This window comes from Hypanus sabinus, chromosome 4, assembly GCF_030144855.1.
Source record: "Hypanus sabinus isolate sHypSab1 chromosome 4, sHypSab1.hap1, whole genome shotgun sequence".
In the NCBI taxonomy this organism is placed as follows: Eukaryota; Metazoa; Chordata; class Chondrichthyes; order Myliobatiformes; family Dasyatidae; genus Hypanus; species Hypanus sabinus.
The window spans coordinates 46919012-46941623 of NC_082709.1; the positions used below are offsets into that span (position 1 = coordinate 46919012).

The window sequence follows — 22612 nt, forward strand, 5'->3', positions numbered from 1 at the left end:
CACAAAGATACTGTTCAGTACACCCTCCAACTCCTTTAGCTTAGAGCTGCCATTTTAGAATTTGGCTAATTGTTTTCTACACGGAAAGTAACAAAGGTTTATCATCATATTTATGACATTAGCATGTACAGTGCCTATAAAAAGTATTCACCCACCTTTGAAGTTTTCATGTTTTATTGTTTAACAACATTGAATCACAATGGATTTAATTTGGCTTCTTTGACACTGATCAACAGAAAAAAGACTCATTTGCACCAAAGTGCAAACAGATCTCTACAAAGTGATCTAAATTAATTACAAGGATAAAACACAAAATAATTAATTGCATGAGCATTCAACCTCCCCCTTTAATATGACACATCAAATCATCACTGGTATAGCCATTTGGTTTTAGAAGTCACATAATTAGTTAAATGGAGATCTGTTTTTGGAGACCTGTGTGCAGTCAAGGTGTTTCAATCGAATGTAGGAAAAATACACCTGTATCTGGAAGGTTCCAACTGCTGTTGATTCAGTATCCTGTCAAAAACTACCCCAAAATTTCCAAGTCACTGAATATCCTTTGGAGTACAGTTAAGCCAATCATCAAGATGTGGAAAGAATATGGCACAGCTGTAGATCTGCCTAGAGCAGGCCATTCTCAAAAACTGAGTGACCATGCAAAAAGGGGACTACTGAGGGATACCTCCATGAGATCTATGACAACTCTGGAGGAGTTACAAGCTTCAGTGGCTGAGACGGGAGAGACTGCACATACAACTATTGGCCGGGTCGCAGCTTTATGGGAGAGTGGCAAAGAGAAAGCCATTGTTGAAAAAGCTCACATGAACTCTCAGCTAGAGTTTGCCAGAAGGCATGAGGAAGACTGAAGTCAACTGGAAAAATGTTCTGTGGTTTAATTAAACCAAAATTGAACTTGTTGACCATCAGACTAAACACTATGTTTGGGATAAGCTAAACACTGCACATCATCTAAAACACACCATCTCTACCATGAAGCATTGTGGTGGCTGCATCATGCTGTGGGGATGCTTCACTGTAGCAGGCCTTCGAAGGCTTGTGAAGGTAGAGGGTAAAATGAATGCAGCAAAGTACAGGGAAATCCTGGAGGAAAACCTGAAGGAGTCTGCAAGAGAACTGCAACTTGGTGGAAGATCTGCTTTGCAGCAAGACAATGACTCCAACCATAAAGCTACAAAGTTAATGTCCTGCAGTAGCGAAGTCAGAATCCTGACCTCAATCCATTTGAGAATTTGTGGCTGGATTTGAAAAGGGTTGTTCACTCATGATCCCCATGCAATCTGACAGAACTTGAGCAGTTTTGTAAAGAAATTGTAGTGTCCAGATGTGCAAAGCTGATAGAGACCTATCCCCACAGATTCAAGGCTATAATTGCAATTGCCAAAGAAGCATCAACTGAATACTGACTTGAAGGGGGTGAATATTTATGCAATCGATAATTTTTGTGTTTTATTTTTGTAATTATTTTAAAACACTGTATAGATCTGATTTCACTTTGACATAAAAGAGTCTTTTTACTGTTCATTAGTGCCAAAAAGACAAAATAAACACTGTAGTTCAATGTTGTAAAATAATAAAACATGAAAACTTCTGGATGGGGGGGGTGAATATTTTTTATTGGCACTGTAACTTAAACCAAAATGTCAGTACAATACTCAAGGCCATGCTGAGCTAACAGTGACACCAGACTTTAAAATGACATTTTGACTTCAAACCCCATCCCCACAAGATCCTGTAACATAACATATAGAAACAAAGGATTCAAACACCACACTGTCATCCCTCAGAATCCAGAATATTTTTGTTCAACACCACAAACACATATTTGATCAGCTGCTTCTCAACCTATGCTCTGAACAAAATAATATTTATAACAGTAAGTGCAAACTAAAAGTAATATCCATTTATTAAGGAGTTCTTTAGAAGAGTTCAAGTTGTATTTCTAACTCAATCTACCATGCTATTGCACTGCACAGTATTATTAAACCACAGACCACATAATCAAAAACATAAAGGAAGATACTAAACCAGACAGTAGATTGTCTTGAAGAAGCAAGGGTAAGTAACAAAAAAGTATTACCTTAGTGGTTTACCTTATTACCTTAAAAAAGTATTACCTTAGTGGCAAAAGGCAAAGCCACACAAGGACCAAAATTCAGTATTTCCAAAAGGCTAGACCACGAGGAGTACAATTCTCAGAAGACTAACAGGATGTATGCTGTGTCTGTGGAGCAAGGTAAGGAACTGGTTTGAATATTTCAATATATATTAGATTTAGTTCCACCACCTTCACTTAGTGTATTCAATATTTTAACTAGAACTGATATTAGAAATGGATTTCTCTGAACTGTTATATTAGTGATTGGTAAATGTAGCGTTGTTTTTTCTCTATAAAAAGAAGCAAAGCCACCGAAGTTATTCCCCCTTGTTAAACAAGAAAGGACCAATGTGCACAGTCCTACCCAACGAGAAGCTGATAGTGAGGTCCTAAACAGGGATCAAAGGCTAATGATTTTGAACAAAACCATTTCAGCTTTGATGCAAAATGTCAATCTGGTTTACCAATAACCAATCTATGCACATCAAGATCATTAATGTTTTTGTCAGACAACTGGCACATTGTTAATGACCAAATAATATGTTACCTGACATTGATTGAGGAACTCTCAATGTTGCACAAGATTCACAGGAAACTTGTGCATTTAGCTGAAAGGGAAAAAAAAGAACTTTACGTAAGCCCTGCTATTATTCAGTGTGTGAAATGCATACACTTAATTACAACGTTCCATGGTATGCAGTCTTTTACTGGTACTCTTAATCAGAGGATTTAGCTAATTGGCTTCTCAGAAAGGGCAGGCTCTGTTATTCTTTAATAAATGAAATGCAGAATAAACTAAATAACTTAAGCTTTCCTTGCAATTCCAACAGCTATTTGTATTCTTGTTCATTGAAATTAGAGAACTGGCCCATTTGGCAATGCAGCTGAGGGAGATTATGCCACAATTCCAACATTTTTTAAAAAAGTCGAATGATGTTCTTTTTCATCTTTAATCATTAAAACTGTTTTCAAGCACTTAGAATCACAATACAATTCATCCAAAATGCATATGACCATTAAAATATTGATTAAGAGGGAGGTGAACGGGGGAATAAGCCAGCATTTTTTTTTATTTTGCATACTATTCTCAAGCAGGGATATTGTTCATTAGGTATTATGAGCCTTCCAATTACCCTTCATTGATACCTAAATGCAAAAACACTGGAGATACTGGAAATTAGATAACAAATCGAGAATGCACAAAATATTCAGCTGGTCAGGCATCCCAAATGGAAAGAGAAATGGTTTAATTTCACATCAACCACAAGGTTATGACACACTTCACTGACCTACAACTTTAAATTGTTCCTTTCACCAATGCTGCCTGATGATGAATCTTCCCAGCACTTTACCTCAAATATGTGCACTTCATGACAATCCAAAAATTGATTAACATCCTTGGAAAAACAATACTGATCAAACTTCAAATTTCAGTAATTTATGTGGCTAAGAGTTTAAGGAGATTTGGTACGTCACCAAAGACTCTAGCAAATTCCTACAAATGTACTGTGGAGAGCAATCTAACTGCTTACATCACCATCTGCTATAGAGGCTCTAATACACAGGATCATAAAAATCTGCAAAGGGTTGTAGACTCAACCAAACTCACCTTGCTGGGCTCACCAGCGTTAAGGACATTTTAGCAAGGCGATGCCTCAAAAAGGCCACATTCATTATAAAGGACACCCACCACCCAACACATGCCCCTTTCTCATTATTGTCATCAGGGAAGAGGGTACAGAAGTATGAAGACGCACACACACGTTTTAGGAACAGCTCTTACCCCTCTATCATCAGATTTTTGGATAATTCAAGAATGTCATTATTTTTATATACAAATTTGTGTGTGCAAAACAAATTTCATGATATACAGCAGATAATACAAATGATTCTGATTTGATAATAAAACAGATTCTGATTTAAGCCACGAATATTTCGTACTAATATTTGTTCATGAAGGTCAGAGAAATGATATTATTCCTTCTAAAAACAAGATTAAATGAAGTCAGCCAAAAGGCAGAGGGAATTCACTATGATGTTGCCTGGAATGGAGAATTTCAGTTATGACGTGAGACTGGAAAGGTTTGGTCTGTCTTCCCTAGAACAGGTTGGTTAAGAGGGGCATAAGTGAAATGTATCCATGCTGTATGACTCCAAGACTTTAAAACATCTCATGCATTGACATTTGCCCAAATGCAAGCATTAGTGCTGCTTAATAGAGTCACCCTGACACACTAGGAACTAATGTCTACCTCTTGATAATTTTAGGTACAATGAAGAGTACCAGTGATGATTGTCATATAAAATCCCACCAGGATTTGATGAAGACATGTTTCATATAGTCATAACCTACAAAGTACAGCAATGTTCCACAAGCTTTCAAATTCAGTACAGGTTCATAAAATTAAGGGGCATAATATCAACTCACTACATAGTCTTTATTCTTTCACACATTTTACTGAAGTATTTCTCCAGATTAAGCAGTCACAGAGAATAATGCAAAGAATACAAAGTGAATAACCAAAAACAATTAAGAACAAAGATCAAAATAAATATTAATGGAACAATGATGCATCAAAATAAATTAGATACTTTAACTAAGCAATTAGTCTTGGTGAAATATCCCCTGGTTGTGTAAAGGCTAGAAATGGAGATCACAATTATCTGTCTCAGAGGACACTGAGTATTCATCCACTGAATATATTCAAAACACAGGTTGATTGACTTTTAGATATCAAACATTCAATGAATATGATGATAATGGAAAATGCAAAACAAAGGTCAAAGATTAACCATTATATTGCTGAATTACAATGGAAACTCAAATGTTGGATGACTATTCGCGGTGCTTTTTTCCTGATTGCTTCGCTGTATTTAATGAACTATAACAATTTTTTAAAATAATAATCTTATTATAACCATATAACAATCACAGCACGGAAACAGGCCATCTCGGCCCTCCTAGTCTGTGCCGAACTCTTAATCTCACCTAGTCCCACCTACCCGCACTCAGCCCATAACCCTCCACTCCTTTCCTGTCCATATACCTATCCAATTTTATCTTAAATGACACAACTGAACTGGCCTCTACTACTTCTACAGGAAGCTCATTCCACACAGCTATCACTCTCTGAGTAAAGAAATACCCCCTCGTGTTTCCCTTAAACTTCTGCCCCCTAACTCTCAAATTATGTCCTCTCATTTGAATCTCCCCTACTCTCAATGGAAACAGCTTATTCACGTCAACTCTATCTATCCCTCTCAAAATTTTAAATACCTCGATCAAATCCCCCCCTCAACCTTCTACGCTCCAATGAATAGAGACCTAACTTGTTCAACTTTTCTCTGTAACTTAAGTGCTGAAACCCAGGTAACATCCTAGTAAATCGTCTCTGCACTCTCTCTAATTTATTGATATCTCTCCTATAATTCGGTGACCAGAACTGTACACACTATTCCAAATTTGGCTTTACCAATGCCTTGTACAATTTTAACATTACATCCCAACTTCTGTACTCAATGCTTTGATTTATAAAGGCCAGCGTTTCAAAAGCCTTCTTCACCACCCTATCTACATGAGACTCCACCTTCAGGGAATTATGCACTGTTATTCCTAGAATATTACTCAAACAACTTCTGGAAAGTGTAATGAATAACTATATCACCTTTCACCAGTTTAAAAAAACTGAAGGTTTGATTCCCATTGTGTGTTTTCCTACCTCAATTACATCAGCCTACAAATCTGAAAGTTAGCAACTTGCAAAGCATTAATCTTTCTAAAGAACTCTTGCTGAAAAATGCACAGATGTAGATACAAGTCAAGAATAATATTAGACTTGGATATGATAGCCTTCACAGTAAAATAGAAGTCAGATGAGATGGTAGTGCTTGATAATCTGCAACCTGGCCCAAGTAAATGTTTTCAGGAGAATAGATAAAATAGGTTATTTTATAATACCTGCATTACAATCCACTTGGACAGATCACTTGCTTGAAAATACTGCAAAAAAACCAACAGACTTTCACATACTAAAAACTAATCTAGTATGATACTGAAAATAAAGGTATGTTGAAGAAATTAAAGATCAACCTTTGAAAGTTCAGTTCACAGAACTAGTAACTTGCAGCTACATCTGCCACAGAAACATTCAAATGAAAGGTGCGACTCTGACTTGCATTAGTTTTTTTTAAATCCATGTGAAGAATTATTTCTAAACTAAAATATTCTTATTGGCATACTCATTTTTGATTCTAAAAATAAAAGAATCAGAGCAAAAATAAGTAGATGTCTCATGTGGATTTTCAGGATGATCCAAATCATATTACAGCCAAGTAATATGTGCTGTATATTAACATCAAAATCTGTTCTTTAGCATCTCCCAATAAAAAAAAGTTACAGCACCCTAAACATCTAAAGGCATTTAGCAGTTTAACAATAATCTATATGGGAACATATTCTGAAGATTTAAAAGATTATTCATCAATTTGCATATGTAAAAGGAATTTGTTCACAGTGCTATTTCAATTTAAGAACTTTAAATTCCAATTCAAGATATAGTTAACAATCTACTGCTAGCAAAATGTCAACAACAGAATCAACATGCAAGATTTGTTATAGCTAACCCTTATTAAGTCATAAAGGCGAGAAAATCTGCAGATCCTGGAAATCCAAAGCAACACACACAAAATCCTGGAGGAACTCTGCAGGCTAGGCAGCAGTTATGGAAAAGAGTAATTATCAATATTTCGGGCCGACATTTCTCGGCCTGAAACATTGACTGTTTATTCATTTCCATAAATGCTGCTTGACCTGCTGAGTGCCTCCAGCATTTTGAGTGTGTACCCATTAAACTATATTTGTTTTGGAAACAGGAAAGTGAGATTCATTTCTTTCATATAAAAAGGTACAAATTCAGTTCTGGATTCCTCTTCACTGTTCTGCTCATACAACACAACAGGTCATTACTCACCAAAAAAACATCCTGCTCTAGAAATGCAACGAACTGCAGGGAAAGCATGCCTGTAATTTCATATGTGTGTACAATCTGCAAGAGCACCAATATTCTGCTCCCACTGTAAAAATCATGACCCATTTTGTTTCCCAATACACAGAGAAGCACAACCTATCCCTTCCTAAAGAAGGACATATATACTTTCTGTAGAGGGAGTTCAGCGAAGTTTCACCAAAAACTGTTACGTGGGGAGAAGTTGAATAGACTAGGCCCATGTTTTCCAACACTTGGGAAAATGAGATATAATTTTAGTGAAATGTTTGAAATTCTTACCAGTGTTCAACGTGACATAAGGCATAGGCACAGAATTAGGCCATTTGTCCCATCAGGTTTTCTCCACCATTCCATCATGGGGGATTAACTACCCCTCTTAATCCCATTCTCCTGCATTCTCTGTAACTTTTGACATCTGTATTACTCAGGAGCCTATGAAGCTCTGCTTAAATATACCATATGACTTGACCACCAGGATTGACGAAAGAAAGTCAGTGACTGTTGTTTACTTGTAGTTTCAGAAGGCCTTTGACAAAGGCAATGCACATGAGGCTGCTTAACAAAATAAGAGCCATTGGCATTACAGTAATGATCCCAGCATGCATAGAAGATTGTTTCTGGTTGGCTGCCAGTGACTAGTGATGTTCTGCAGGGGTCAGTATAGGGACCGCTTCTTTTCATGTTATATGCTAATAATTTGGATGATGGAATTGATGGCTTTGTGGCCAAGTTTGTGGATAATATAAAGATAAGTGGAGGGGCAGGTAGTGTTCAGGAAGCAATAAGTCTGCAGAAGGACTTACACAGATTGGAAGAATGGGCAAACTGACAGATGGAATACAATATATGGAAGTGTATGGTCATACACCTTGGAAGGAATAAAGGTTTAGACTACTTTCTAAATTCAATAATCAGAGGTGCAAAGGGACTTGAGGGTCCTTGTGCAAGATTCCCTAAAGGTTAACTTGCAGGTTGAGTCACTGGTAAACAAGGCAAATTGAATCATTTATTTTGAGAGGACTAGAATATAAAAGCAAGGATATAATGCTGAGGCTTTATAAGGTATTGGTCAGACCACACATGGAGAACTGAGAGCAGTTTTGGGCCCTTTATCTAAAAAAAAAGTGCTGGCATTGGACAGGGTCCAGAGGAGGTGCATGAGAATGATTCCAGGAGTGAAAAGGTTAATATACAAGGAGTGTTTAGTGCCTCTAGGTCTGTACTCTCTAGAGTTTAGAAGAATGAGGGGATCTCACTGAAACCTATCCAATATTGAAAGGCCCAGATAGAGTGGATATGGAGGAAGATGTTTCCTATAACGGGCGAGTCCAGGACCAGAAGGCACACACTCAGAAGGATGACCATTTAGAACAATGAAGAGGAATTTCTTTAACCAGATGGTAATGAATCTGAGGAATTCAATCCTGCTTGATGTCTTCAAAGCATTCCAACAGATTTGACAAGCAAGATTTCCCATTAAGGAACCATACTAACTTTGGCCTATTTTATCATTTGCCTCCAAGTACCCTGAAATCTCATCCTTAATAATGGACTCCAATATTTGACATCAGGCTCACTGGCCTATAAATTCTTTTCTCCTGCCTCCCTTACTCCTCAAAGAATGGAGTGACATCTGCAGTTTTCTTGCCCTCTGAAAATTCCAGAGTCTAGTGATTCTTGAAAGATTGTTACTAATGCAACCACAATCTATATCTTGGGGTGTATTCCATCTGCCCCAGGTGACTTATCTACCTTTAAAACCTTTCAGCTTCCCAGGCATCTTCTCCTTAGAACAACAACTACACACACTTCTGCCAACTGAAACTCAAATTTCTGGCATACTGCTAGTGTCTCCTACAGTGTTTAAAGTATCCTACAATACTTTATAAGCTTGCCTGCCATTTCTTTGTCCCCGATTACTACCTCTCCACATCATTTTCTAGCGGTTCAATATCTACTCTCTTTTCTGTTTTACTCTTTACAGATCCAATAAAAAAATTCTGTGTCCATTTTTATATAATTGGCTACCTTACCTTCACATTTCATCTCTCCTCTCCTATTGGCATTTTTAAAGTTGGCATTGTTGAGTTTTTAAAAAGTTTCCCAATCCTCTAACTTCCCACTACTTTTTGCTACATTAAATGTCCTTTCTTTTGCTTTAATGCTGTATTTGACTTCACTTGTCAGCCACAATTGCATCATACTCCTTTTAGCATATTTCTTCATCTTTGGGATGTAGCTATCCTATGCCTTTCAAATTGCTCCCGGACACTCCAGCCATTGTTGTTCTGTTATCATCCCTGATTGTGTCCCCTTCCAATCAACTTTGGACAGCTCCTCTCTCACGCTTCTATAATTCCCTAAACTCCACTGTAGATCTGATACATCGCACTTTAGCTTCTGCCTCTCAAACTGCAGGGAGGAGTACATAGGAGGAGGATGTTTTCCATAGTTAAGTACTCCAGTACAAGTGATCAATCACAGTTTCAAAATAATGGGGAGGTCATTCAGGATTGGAATGTGGTGAGATTTCTTCATTCAAAAAGAGATGAATCTCTACCCATATTATATTCAAAATGGAATAATAAACTTCTAGATGTTAGAGGAATCATTGAATATGAAAATAAATGTGATAATAGCACAAAACTCGCCATGATCTAGATCAGTGCTTTCCAATTTTACTGCCCCCATTCTTCCCAGACCACATTCCCAGTGCCCCCCTCCCTTTCCAGCCATTACATAAAAACTATAAAGAATTTTGATCTGAGGTGCAGTGAAAGAAAATAGGTAATGGAAATTCAAAGCAGTGACAAATAATTGCAAAAATTTTCAAATCTAATTAAAGCAACCAAATTATTTCTTTATTTAATTACTGTAAAAATAATTTTTATCAACAATTTTAGAGCATATATTAGCATTCCAACTATTCACTACTTCATTATTTTTTTTACCATTCAATGAGAGGATGGGCTTGGTGCAGTGATGTCAGCTTCTCAACATCAGGCTGAATGTCATTCAGAAAGAGCCTCAAATCCCCACATTCAGTCATCCGCAGCCTGTTTCACTGTGTTGAAAGTTGGGTGACTGCAATGAAACTGTGCCACTAAATACGATGTTGGAAAGGCAATACAGAACCTCTTGACTTTTTCCATAGTACAGAATAGTGTTCAGAGATTTTTTTCTGCAACCAAAAATCTTGATTTGATTTTTTGAACCTCAGCTTAAAGTCATTTTGAAGTGAAATCAGTTCTTCCTCCATCCTTCCTGTTAATTCATCATTACAAATGTACAGGAATGGATTTATTACCCAACCTAGAATCTGGATTGAGAGAAGATCCGGAAATACCTCTGACGTGTCTTTCTGCAGCTCATCAAGGTGAGGTGCATAAAGAAGATGATCATCTAGTATTCTTTCTTTTTCTCCCAAAACAGAGGCTTGGAATTGTAAAAGGTTATGATTGCCAATGTTACACTTAAATAGGGTTACAAACAAGAGAAAATCTGCAGATGCTGGAAATCCAAGCAACACACACAAAATGCTGGAGGAACTCAGCCGGCCAGGCGGCATCCATGGAAAAGAGCACAGTGGACATTTTGGCCCGAAATGGTAAGAGATGTAGTAATTATATGAGCATTGCAATCAATTATGAGGTACAGGGGATCAAATGCTTATAATTAATTCATTTCTACTATGATCCTTCAACTGTACCCCTTGCTACCGAGCACCCAACACCACCCCCTTTATCTTTACTGTCCCTTTCGAAACTCACACTGCCTCCAGAGCAAGGGATGGGGGATAACGCCCACTTGGGAGCCACTGCTCTAGGTGAAGAGCTTTCAGTGGCTTATCCCCAGTTATATTTCTTTTGCCCATCACCTACACCTCAACCCTGACCTTAATCATTCAAAATCTTGAATTAGTTTTTAACTGCAACATCCAATCATCGCCTTTCCCTTTTCCACTGCAACTGAAGCCTCTTTGGTCACTTCTAACTCTCTGTTGAGGACTTGCCTCAAACTCCACATTCTTGACCCTACACCATCCATTCCAACCTTCACTGGTTCCTAAAGAAATTTCTATCCTTGTCGCCAATTTCATCCAAGGCCCTGCTTTCTGAAAACACTTCTAATCACAATATCTCAAAGAACATTCCATTTCTCTGGCTCATAATGTCTCCCAAAGTTGAACTATTTTTCGAGCTATCATTGCTATAGAAATTCCTTCACCATATCCAACTTACCCTTTGGAATTAATTTTCAAAACTTTACCTCCAAATACATACACAAATTTTAATTCTTCAAGCTAGCTTTCCCTTATGGTTGGGTTTCTTCTAGATCCAACAGCCATACTGTTACTCTAATGACCAAACACTGAATAAATCCGTATCAAAAACATCACTACCCAGAGACAGAAATACATTTGCTCGCCACATTATTAACATAAGCTTCAGAAGAATACACCTAACGTTATCAATGTTCTTAGTATTCACTACAAGTGAACATGAGCCAAGTGCTCAAACATTTAATTCACAGCAGACAAAGTAAAGACTTCCATTGCAGCATACTAACTCCCAAAATCAAAACCAAATGCAAAATGTGGAAGTACTCCAGGAACATCTAAGTCCAAACTCAGCTTATTTCATATTAGGTTTGCTTTTGATGTCATACATTACGATAAAACTGATGAAATGATGCTATTCCCAAATGAGTTAAACATCTTTTGTTACAAGATATTTGTCATGTTACTTGAACCAAGATAATGTTCCTTCAATATGGTACAATTAACAGTGAGAATACGTCACTGAAATGACAGGTTGCATAAAGCAACTATTTATCAACAAACCCATATCAGAGAAACAGGAAATGTAGTGTATAACACAAGCTATATTTGAACAGATTATATGGAAACAACAAACACATAGCACGATCTTTCTTCAGGACTAGAGCTTAAAAGCCTAATGACTTTAAGTGGACAAGCAAAGTTATTAATCCGATCGAGCTGTGTACAGATAGAACAAAAGGAGGGTCACAATTGGGTGGAAGGGAAACTAACTAAATTACGGTAAAAAGGACAAATACAGAAAGAATTAGATGACAATCTGCTGAAATCAATACCAAGCTCAAGATCATTATCAATGCTCCCACATCATCAAAAGTAACAATTAACATAAGAAATTCTGCAGATGCTGGAAGTCCAAAGCTAAGCACACACAAAATGCTGGAGAAACTCAGCAGGTCAGGCAGTATCTACAGAAATGAATAAACAGTTGATGTTTCAGGCCAAGACCCTTCTTCAGGACTGAAAGGTTGAGGGAAGATGCCAGAACAAAAAGATGGGGTTAGAGAAAAGAAAATGGCTGGAAGGGGATAGGTGAAGCCGGGTGGGTGGGAAAGGTATAGGGCCGGAGAAGGAGGAATCTGACAGGAGAAGAGAGAGGACCATGCGAGAAAGGGAAGAAAGTGTGGCACTGGGGGAGGTAATAAGCAGGTGAAAATAGGTAGAAGGCCAGGGTGAGGAATAGAACAAGAAGGAAGCAGGAAAGAAAAAATGTTTACCAGAAGGAGAAATCAATGTTCATACCATCAGGGTTGGGGAATATGAGGTGTTGCTCCTCCACCCTGAGAATAGCCTCATGATGGCAAGGGGCCATGGGCTGACATGTCAGAATGGAACTGGGAAAAGGCATTGAAATGATTGGCCAACGGTAATTCCTGCTTTTGGAGGATGGAGCAGAGGTACTCGACAATGTGGTCCCCTATTTACAACAGGTGTCACCAATGTAGAGGAAGCCACATCAGGAGCTCCAGATACAACAGACAATCCAACCCCCAACAGATTTGCGGGTGATTTGATGCCTCTTTAGGGTCCTAAATGGAGGTGAGGGAGGAATTGAATGAGCAGGTGTGGCACTTTGGCTGCTTGCAGGGGTTATGTGCAAGGGGGGAGATTAATGAGGAGGGACAAATGGACAAGGGAATCACAGATCCCTGCAGAAAGTGGAGAGTTTGGGAGGTGGGGAGATAAAGATTAATGAGGAGGGACAAATGGACAAGGGAATCACAGATCCCTGCAGAAAGTGGAGAGTTTGGGAGGTGGGGAGATAAAGATGTGTTTGGTGGTAGGATCCTTTTGGAGATTGCAGAAGTTGGGGAGAATGATTTGTTGGTGGCGGAGACTCATGGGGTGATAAGTTAGGACAAGAGGAACTCCGTCCCTGCTAAGAAAGCAGGAGGGTGGGGTGAGCATTGAAGTAATACATTGCCCCTAAAGCCCCTATATTTATCATGTTACCATCTTCTGAAAGCCATGTTTTTATTTATCAGCATACAATGTGGAGTGGGGGCTTCCAGCCCTTCGAGCACTGTCCAGCAACTGCACAATTTAATTAGTTCAACCTTTCTTTAAACAGCTCAAAAATAACTGGATATCACCCAATCAATTCTTCAAAACCTTAATACAAGAAATCAGTAGAATCAGCATTCTGGTAGAATCACAGCAAATCAGAGAAAGGCCTCTTTTTTGTCACATATAATTCTGAATTAACTGGTCAGTCACACAGGCAATGTGATAGTCATGTCAATATCTCAAATCACCTTTTCTGTTGGTAGACAAAAGTAAAATAAACCAAAAGCACATAAAATATATATATGATTTATAATACTCAAACTTCAGTATCATTACTTTATTATTCTAGTTGACAGACAAAACATATTATCCTGCAAGGCTATACTGATACCAGAATGTTTCCATTGATGGCCAGAAGTAAACAGCTATTTTTCTTTTATACATTTGTAATCTCCCATTTTAAAAAATGAAGCACAAGTTTACATTAAAAGAATGAAGTGTATTTCTAATTACCTGCAAGATTCCTAACCATTCTGGCATAATTTCACTGCCCCACCCAGGCTCTCAAGACAAATTAATTTAAATCTTTAATTTAATGTTATCCTGGTAATTATTAGTTTTTTAAATATAATTCAGAAAAAAATATCAAAACTATTATTTTGAAATATTGCTTTCTAATCAGCCTGATCAGCTGTGTTGGAAACATAAACACTTTTGCTTTGAGGCATGCAGTCCCAGTCTCCCAATCAGATGCATTATCACTGACATGTAATGAGATCTGTCATCGTAGCAGTACAGTGCCAAGACATTAAAAATACTGTAAGTTACATTAAAATAAATAAATAGACAAGATAGTTTATGCTCATTTAGAATTAGCATATTTAGATAGCATTAACTTATTTAGATCGATTCTGCCAAAAGTCTTTTTAGATGAAACCTTTGCTGTCAGTGGCTTGCCAAATACACACCACCAACTCATTTGCTTCCCAAGAATTATCACTCAAATTTTTATCTGAAGTACAGAACACACCATCAACAGGCCTGGGCAAACAACTGGAGAGAATGGTAAAAATGAGGCCACATAATTTTATGAAAGAATCAGCATCACACCTTAGTACATTCTGGCTGCGCCTTCTTCACTAGGACAGGTTGAAAACAAGCCCGACTGCACACATCACTAGGAAATCTGCAGATGCTGGAAATTCAAACCACACACACAAACAAAATGCTGGTGGAACACAGCAGGCCAGGCAGCATCTATAAGGAGAAGCACTGTGGACGTTTTGGGCCGAGACCCTTTGTCAGGACTGAGGAACTGTCTGTGTGTGTGTGTGTGTGTGTGTGTGTGTGTGTGTGTGTGTACGCACATCACTGCACAGTTAGAGACAACTGGAAGTCACGGCTTTAAAAACTGTAACTTAATCTTGGTGTTCAGGTAACAAGGAGGATACATGAACACTGGCTTTGCAGTTCAAGGCTCTAAATATATCAGTCATAATCCTTTGTTATAAACATTCACAGAAATAAGTAATTTTAGATATGTCTGGCTTCAATAAATTTGACTTCCAACTAATAACCAAAATAACACTGACAGTGAATAAAACCAGGGATATCTCTCAAGCCCAGTGAGAACATTTGTGATGATCAACCTTGGGCAACAATGCTTTAATACCAAAGCTCTAACAGATACACTCATATTCTCTCTGTAATTCATTCCTATACATGTAGGGATATGCCTAATCACGTTTCATAATGCAATATTTTACACCTGGTTAAAATAAATTATTTCCCCATTTTTCTTGTTTGGATTTCCCTGATGCAGCAAAGATTGTGTAAACTCATTGTAAAAATCACTGTAAACTTGCTGAGCTATAACAAATCCCTCCAAGACCTGCATGAGTAAAATAAGTGTTAGAAAAAAAATAAAACATCTATGAACAAATTTGATGCAGTCAGTAAGGTGAAACAAAACTACAACTCCATCCAATTGCCATCTCAGTTAAACACAAGGCAATTGCGAAACCCAAAGCACTAACTTGCTGTGCAGAGCAGGCTTTCAGAATTGGATGCTGTTGTGGTCTACTGGAATTCGGAATGGCCTGGGTTGAAATTTGGTAAGGGGATCAGAGGGGACCAAGAAATGATGAGGTGGCGAGGAGTGGGCTGGAGACGTCCCGAATGTCCGTCGAGTACAGGTGATGATTATAATGATTAGGGTTGGGTTGGGTTGGGTTGGGATAGCTTGTGGTGGTGGTGGGGGAGCGCTCCCGTCAGGCGGTGACTGAGCGATAGACGGGGCCTGGGAAGGCTGCGCTCCCCTTCTGATCGCCGGTCCTGAGTACAGAAACGCCCTTCAGCGTTGCCACAGCAAGATGAGACCCGGTGAAAGCCGAAAAGCAGGCCGCCGGAGGGAGGGGGGGACGGAGGTGTTTCTCGGACGGAGAGAGACCGCCCCCTCTCCGCAGTCTGTCAGCGCGACCCGCAGCGCCGGAGGGGCTCTCCTCCGACCCCGCAATCATCTGACAGCCGCCGCCTCGGTGTAAACAAACCGATCAGCGGCCTGAACCGTAACCGGACAGCATCGGCAGGGCCCACCCCCTCCCCGGTGCCCAGGCCATCCCTCACCTGCCGCCGCCGCCGTTGCACTCCCCGCTCCAGGCACCGACACCACGACCGCCGCCGCACTCTTTCGCTGCGTCTCCCTCACTTCCGCCGCACTTCGAGCCGCTGTGTCGGGAGTGTATCGATCCGCCGCAAACAGTCCCTTCCCAGCCGGGACTCGAGCTCGGGTTCGTAACCTGGGGTCGGCATGTTGAGTGTCGGGTGCTGCACCATATCCCCTCCCAGTACGGTCAAATAGGCGCAGGGACTCCTTTTAATCCAACACGTTGCAGCAAAATTAAGTTTCTGATATGTTTAAAGCGTTGGCTCGATTAGCGTCATTCTTCGCTCTGGATTAGAAGTTAAGGATTCAAGTTTCAGCACTGATACCCGAATCTAGGTTGCAATTCGGCCGAGGCAGTGCTGCGTTCTATTTCTGATGATACCGTTACACTATCTTGAAGAGGGGCAAGACAGTTTTCTTTGATTCATTGATCAAAATTTATCACTAAACCAACCATAGAAAAGCAGATTGCCTGCCGATCACAGCTCTACTTGGCGAGTTTATTGTGCACAAACTGGAATCGGGTTTAACATTACTGGCACATGCAGTGAAATATGTTGTTTTGTGGCAACACTACATTGCAATACATAATAAAAACTATAAATTGCAGTAAATATATATATAAGTGGTGCAAAAAGAGAAAAGAAGATAGTGAGGTAGTGTTAGGGTGTTCATTGTCCTTGCAGAAATCTGATAGTGGACGGGAATAAGCTGTTTATGAAACTTTGACTGTATGTCTTCAGGCTCCTGTACCCTCTCCTTAATGGTAACAATGAGAAGATAACATGTCCTAGGTGATAGGGGTCCTGAATGATGGATGTCACCTTTTTGAGGCATCGCCTTTTGAAGATGTCTTCAAAGCTGGAGAGGCTCCTGCCCAAGATGAAGCTGGCTGAGTTTGGAACTTCCTGCAGTATTTTCGAATCCTGTGCACTGACCCCTCCATACCAGACAGTTGTATAACCAGTTAGAATGTTCTCCTTAGAACATCCGTAGAAATGTGTGAGTATCTTTGGTGACATACCAGTTCTTCTCAAACTGCTATTGAAATATAGTCACTGTTGTGCCTTCTTTGTAATTGCATCAATGTGATGGGTCTAGGATATGTCTCCAGAGATGTTGACACCCAGGAACTTGAAACTGCTCTCCCTTTCCACTGCTGATCCCTTGAGGAAGACTGGTGTGTGTTCCCTCAACTTCCCTTTCCTGGTCCACAATCACTTCCTTGGTTTTATTGACACTAAGTTCAAGGTTGTTGTTGCAACACCACTCAACCATCTGATCTATCTCACTCCTGTACGCCTCCTCGTCACCATCTGAAATTCTGCCAACAGTTGTGTCATCAGTAAATTTATATATAGTCTTTGAGCTGTGCCTAACCACACAGTCATGAGTGTAGAGAGTGAGAGAGTAGAGTAGTAGGCTTAGCATGCATCCTTGAGGTGCACCAGTGTTGATTATCAACTAGGAGGAGATGTTATTTCTAATTAGTGCAGACTGTGGTCTCTTGGTGAGGTTGTGAAGGATGCAGTTGCGGAGGGAGGTACAGAGACCCAGGATTTGGAGCTTGTTGATCGGAACTGAGACTGTGATTGTGTTGAACGCTGAGCTGTAATCAATAAAGAGCAGCCTGATGTCGGTATTGCTATTGTCCAGGTGATCCGAGGCCAAGTGGAGAGCCAGTGAAACTGTATCTGCTGTAGACCTGTTATGGCAATAAGCAAGTTGCAGAGGGTCCAGGTTCTTGGGTAGGTAGGAGTTGATTCTTGCCGACCAACATCTCTTTACAGCAGATGTAATGACACTGGATGATAGTTGTTCAGACAGCTCACCCTGCTCTTTGTGACCACTGGTATGACTGTCACCCTTTTGAAGAAGCTGGGAACTTCCAACTGCACCAGTGAGAGATTGAAGATGTCCTTGAACACCTGCCAGTTGGTTGGTATAGACTTACAGCACACAATCAGAACCTGATGCCTTGCGAGGATTCACCCTCTTGAAAGATGTTCTGAACATTGACCTCCAAAACAGAGATCATGGTCACCAGATACTGCAGGGATTTGTACGGGTGTAGTTTTACTCTCCCTTTCAAAGCGAGCATAAAAGGCATTGACCTTGTCTGGGAGTGAAGCATCACCACAATTCATGATGTTGTTTCACTTAGTAGATGTAATAGTTTGAAAATCCTGTCAGAGCTGACATGTATCCAGCTCCATCTAAAACCTCAGTAGTAATTGTTTCTTCACTCTTAAAATTGACTTCTGTAGGTCATATCTGGATTTCTTGTATAGTTTTGGATCTTGAATGCCACAAATTTAGCCCTCAGCTGGTTCATCCACAGCTTTTGGTTTGGGTATGTCCAGTATGTTCTCGAAGGTACACATTCATCCACACAGATCTTGATGAAGTTGGTGACAACTGTGACATATTCATTCAGACTCGAAGATGAACCCCTGAACCTTGTCCAGTCCACCAACTCAAAGCAGTGCTGTAAGCACTCCTCTGCCTCCCTTGACCATACATTTTTGTCCTCAGCACAGGTGCTGCAGTTTTCAGTCTCTGCCTATGCCCTGGGGGTAGAAGTACAGTCAGATGATTGGACTTCCCAAAGTGTGGGTGTGTGGTGGCACATTAAGCGTTCTTGATGTGGTCAGGAGTGTTGACTCCTTTGGTTCTACAGGTGTTATGTTGGTGGTAGTTGTTGAAATCTCCCACAATGGTGGGGAAGGCATCACCGTGCTTTGTTCCATACCTGCTATTATGTTGCTGAGGTCCTCCGGTGCCTGCCTGACGTTGGCCTAAGGTGGAATGTACACTGCTACCAGAGTGATGGCGGAAAACCCGCTTGCCAGATAAAATGGACAACAATTTGACCACTAGATATTCCAGGTCGGGTGAGCAGGACTGAGACAGAACCACCACATCGGTACACCACAATGAGCATACTGTAAAAGGCAAACACCATCTCCCCTGCCTTTAAAAGACTGAGCTGTCCTGTCTTTGCAGAGAATGGTGAAACCATTGGGAACAGCTCAATAGTATTAAGTTGCATTAAAGTGCTTTAGGAAACCTAGAAGAAAATCTGAAAGAGATTTTAATTTTCTTCACACCAATAGATGAATTTCAGTGTCTTTTATAGCAACATTTTGCCAAACTTTTATGCTGTTTGCATTAAATTTCAGATTTGTTTTATGGTTAAAACTAGCATCCTAATTTTGCACGATAATTTCATAGAAACGTAGAAAATAGTTGCAGGAGTAGGCCATTTAGCCCTTCGAGTCTGCACCGCCATTCAGTATGATCATGGCTGATCATCCAACTCAGAACCCTGTACCTGCTTTCTTTCCGTACCCCCTGATCCCTTTAGCCACAAGGGCCATATCTAACTTCCTCTTAAATATAGCCAATGAACCGGCCTCAACTGTTTCCTGTGGCAGAGAATTCCACAGATTCACCACTCTCTGTGTGAAGAAGTTTTTCCTCATCTCAGCCCTAAAAGGCTTCCCCTTTATCCTTAAACTGTGACCCTCGTTCTGGACTTCCCCAACATGGGAAACAATCTTCCTGCATCTAGCCTGTCCAATCCCTTCAGAATTTTTTACATTTCAATAAGATCCCCCCTCAATCTTCTAAATTCCAGTGAGTATAAGCCTAGTCGATCCAGTCTTTCTTCATATGAAAGTCCTGCCATCCCAGGAATCAATCTGGTGAACCTTCTTTGTACTCCCTCTATGGCAAGAATGTCTTTCCTCAGATTAGGGGACCAAAACTGCACACAATATTCTAGGTGTGGTCTCACCAAGGCCTTGTACAACTGCAGTAGAACCTCCCTGCTCCTGTACTAAAATCCTTTTGCTATGAATGGCAACATACCATTTGCCTTTTTCACTGCCTGCTGTACCTGCATGCCCACCTTCAATGACTGGTGTACAATGACACCCAGGTCTCGTTGCACCTCTCCTTTTCCTAATCGGCCACCATTCAGATAATAATCTGTTTTCCTGTTCTTGCAACCAAAGTGGATAACCTCATACTTATCCACATTAAATTGCATCTGCCATGAATTTGCCCACTCACCTAACCTATCCAAGTCACCCTGCATCCTCTTAGCATCCTCCTCATAGCTAACACTGCCGCCCAGCTTCGTGTCATCCGCAAACTTGGAGATGCTGCATTTAATTCCCTTGTCTAAATCATTAATATATATTGTAAACAACTGGGGTCCCAGCACTGAGCCTTGCGGTACCCCACTAGTCACTGCCTGCCATTCTGAAAAGGTCCTGTTTACTTCCACTCTTTGTTTCCTGTCTGCCAACCAATTCTCTATCCACATCAAAACCATAACCCCAATACCGTGTGCTTTAAGTTTGCACACGAATCTCCTGTGTGGGACCTTGTCAAAAGCCTTTTGAAAATCTAAATATACCACATCCACTGGCTCTCCCCTATCCACTCTACTAGTTACATCTTCAAAAAATTCTATCAGATTCATCAGACATGATTTTCCTTTCACAAATCCATGCTGACTTCGTCTGATGATTTCACCTCTTTCCAAATGTGCTGTAATCACATCTTTGATAACCGACTCTAGCATTTTCCCCACCACCGATGTCAGACTAACTGGTCTATAATTCCCCGGTTTCTCTCTCCCTCCTTTTTTAAAAAGTGGGGTTACATTAGCCACTATTTCTTTGGCTACTTCCTTAAGCACTCTGGGATGCAGTCCATCTGGCCCTGGGGATTTATCTACCTTTAATCCCTTCAATTTACCTAACACCACTTCCCTACTAACATGTATTTCCCTCAGTTCCTCCATCTCACTAGACCCTCGGTCCCTTACTATTTCCGGAAGATTATTTATGTCCTCCTTAAGTGAAGACAGAATCAAAGTAGTTATTCAATTGGTCTGCCATGTCTTTGTTCCCTATGATCAATTCACCTGTTTCTGACTATAAAGGACCTACATTTGTCTTGACTAATCTTTTTCTTTTCACGTATCTATAAAAGCTTTTACAGTCAGTTTTTATGTTCCCTGCCAGCTTTCTCTCATAATCTTTTTTCCCTTTTCTAATTAAGCCCTTTGTCCTCCTCTGCTGGTCTCTGAATTTCTCCCAGTCCTCAAGTGTGCCACTTTTTTTGCTAATTTATATGTTTCTTCTTTGGACTTGATACTATCCCTAATTTCCCTTGTCAGTCATGGGTGCACTACCTTCCCTGGTTTATTCTTTTGCCAAACTGGGATGAACAATTGTTGTAGTTCATCCATGCGATCTTTAAATGCTTGCCATTGCATATCCACCGTCAACCCTTTAAGTATCATTTGCCAGTCTATCTTAGTTAATTCACGTCTCATACCTTCAAAGTTACCCTTCTATAAGTTCAGAACCTTTGTTTCTGAATTAACTATGTCATTCTCCATCTTAATGAAGAATTCCTCCATATTATGGTCACTCTTACCCAAGGGGCCTCGCACGACAAGATTGCTAACTAACCCTTCCTCATTGCTCAATACCCAATCCAGAATGGCCTGCTCTCTAGTTGGTTCCTCGACATGTTGGTTCAGAAAACCATCCTGTATATATTCCAAGAAATCCTCTTTCTCAGCACCCTTACCAATTTGGTTCACCCAATCTATCTGTAGATTAAAGTCACCCATTATAACTACTGTTCCTTTATTGCACACATTTCTAATTTCCTGTTTAATGCCATCCCCAACCTCACTACTACTGTTTGGTGGCCTGTACACAACTCCCACCAGCGTTTTCTGCCCCTTAGTGTTATGCAACTCTCCCCATATCGATTCCACATCCTCCAGGCTAATGTTCTTCCTTTTTATTGTGTTAATCTCCTCTCTAACCAGCAATGCTACCCCACCCCCTTTTCTTTCCTGTCTATCCCTCCTGAATATTGAATAGCCCTGGATGTTGAGCTCCCATCCTTGGTCACCCTGGAGCCATGTCTCTGTGATCCCAACTATATCATATTCATTAATAACTATCTGCACATTCAATTCATCCACCTTGTTACGAATGCCCCTCGCATTGACACACAAGGCCTTCAGGTTTGTTTTTACAACATTCTTAGCCCTTATACAATTATTTTGAAAAGTGGCATTTTTTGCTTTTTGCCCTGGATTTGCCTGCCTGCCACCTTTACTTTTCACCTTACTACTTTTTGCTTCTACCCTCATTTTACACCCCTCTGTCTCTCTGCACTGGTTCCCATCCCCCTGCCACATTAGTTTAAATCCTCCTGAACAGCAGTAGCAAACGCTCCCCCTAGGACACTGGTTCCAGTCCAGCCCAGGTGCAGTCCGTCCTGTTTATACCGGTCCACTTCCCCCAGAACTGGTTCCAGTGCCCCAGAAATTTGAATCCCTCCCCCTTGCACCATTTTTCAAGCCACGTATTCATCTGAAATATCCTCCTATTTCTACTCTGACTAGCACGTGGCACTGGTAGTAATCCAGAGATTAT

The 22612-nt window shown here is 40.2% G+C and overlaps 1 protein-coding gene across 1 annotated transcript in view; it reads right to left on the minus strand.

Moving 5' to 3' along the window:
- Positions 1 to 16199, minus strand: part of rab5b (RAB5B, member RAS oncogene family) — a 63255-nt gene extending 47056 nt beyond the window's left edge. Inside the window, exon 1 of the mRNA XM_059967005.1 lies at positions 16097 to 16199. The gene's annotated coding sequence lies outside the window, so the exon portion shown is untranslated. The remainder of the gene's footprint in view (positions 1 to 16096) is intronic.
- Positions 16200 to 22612: the final 6413 nt, after the last annotated feature.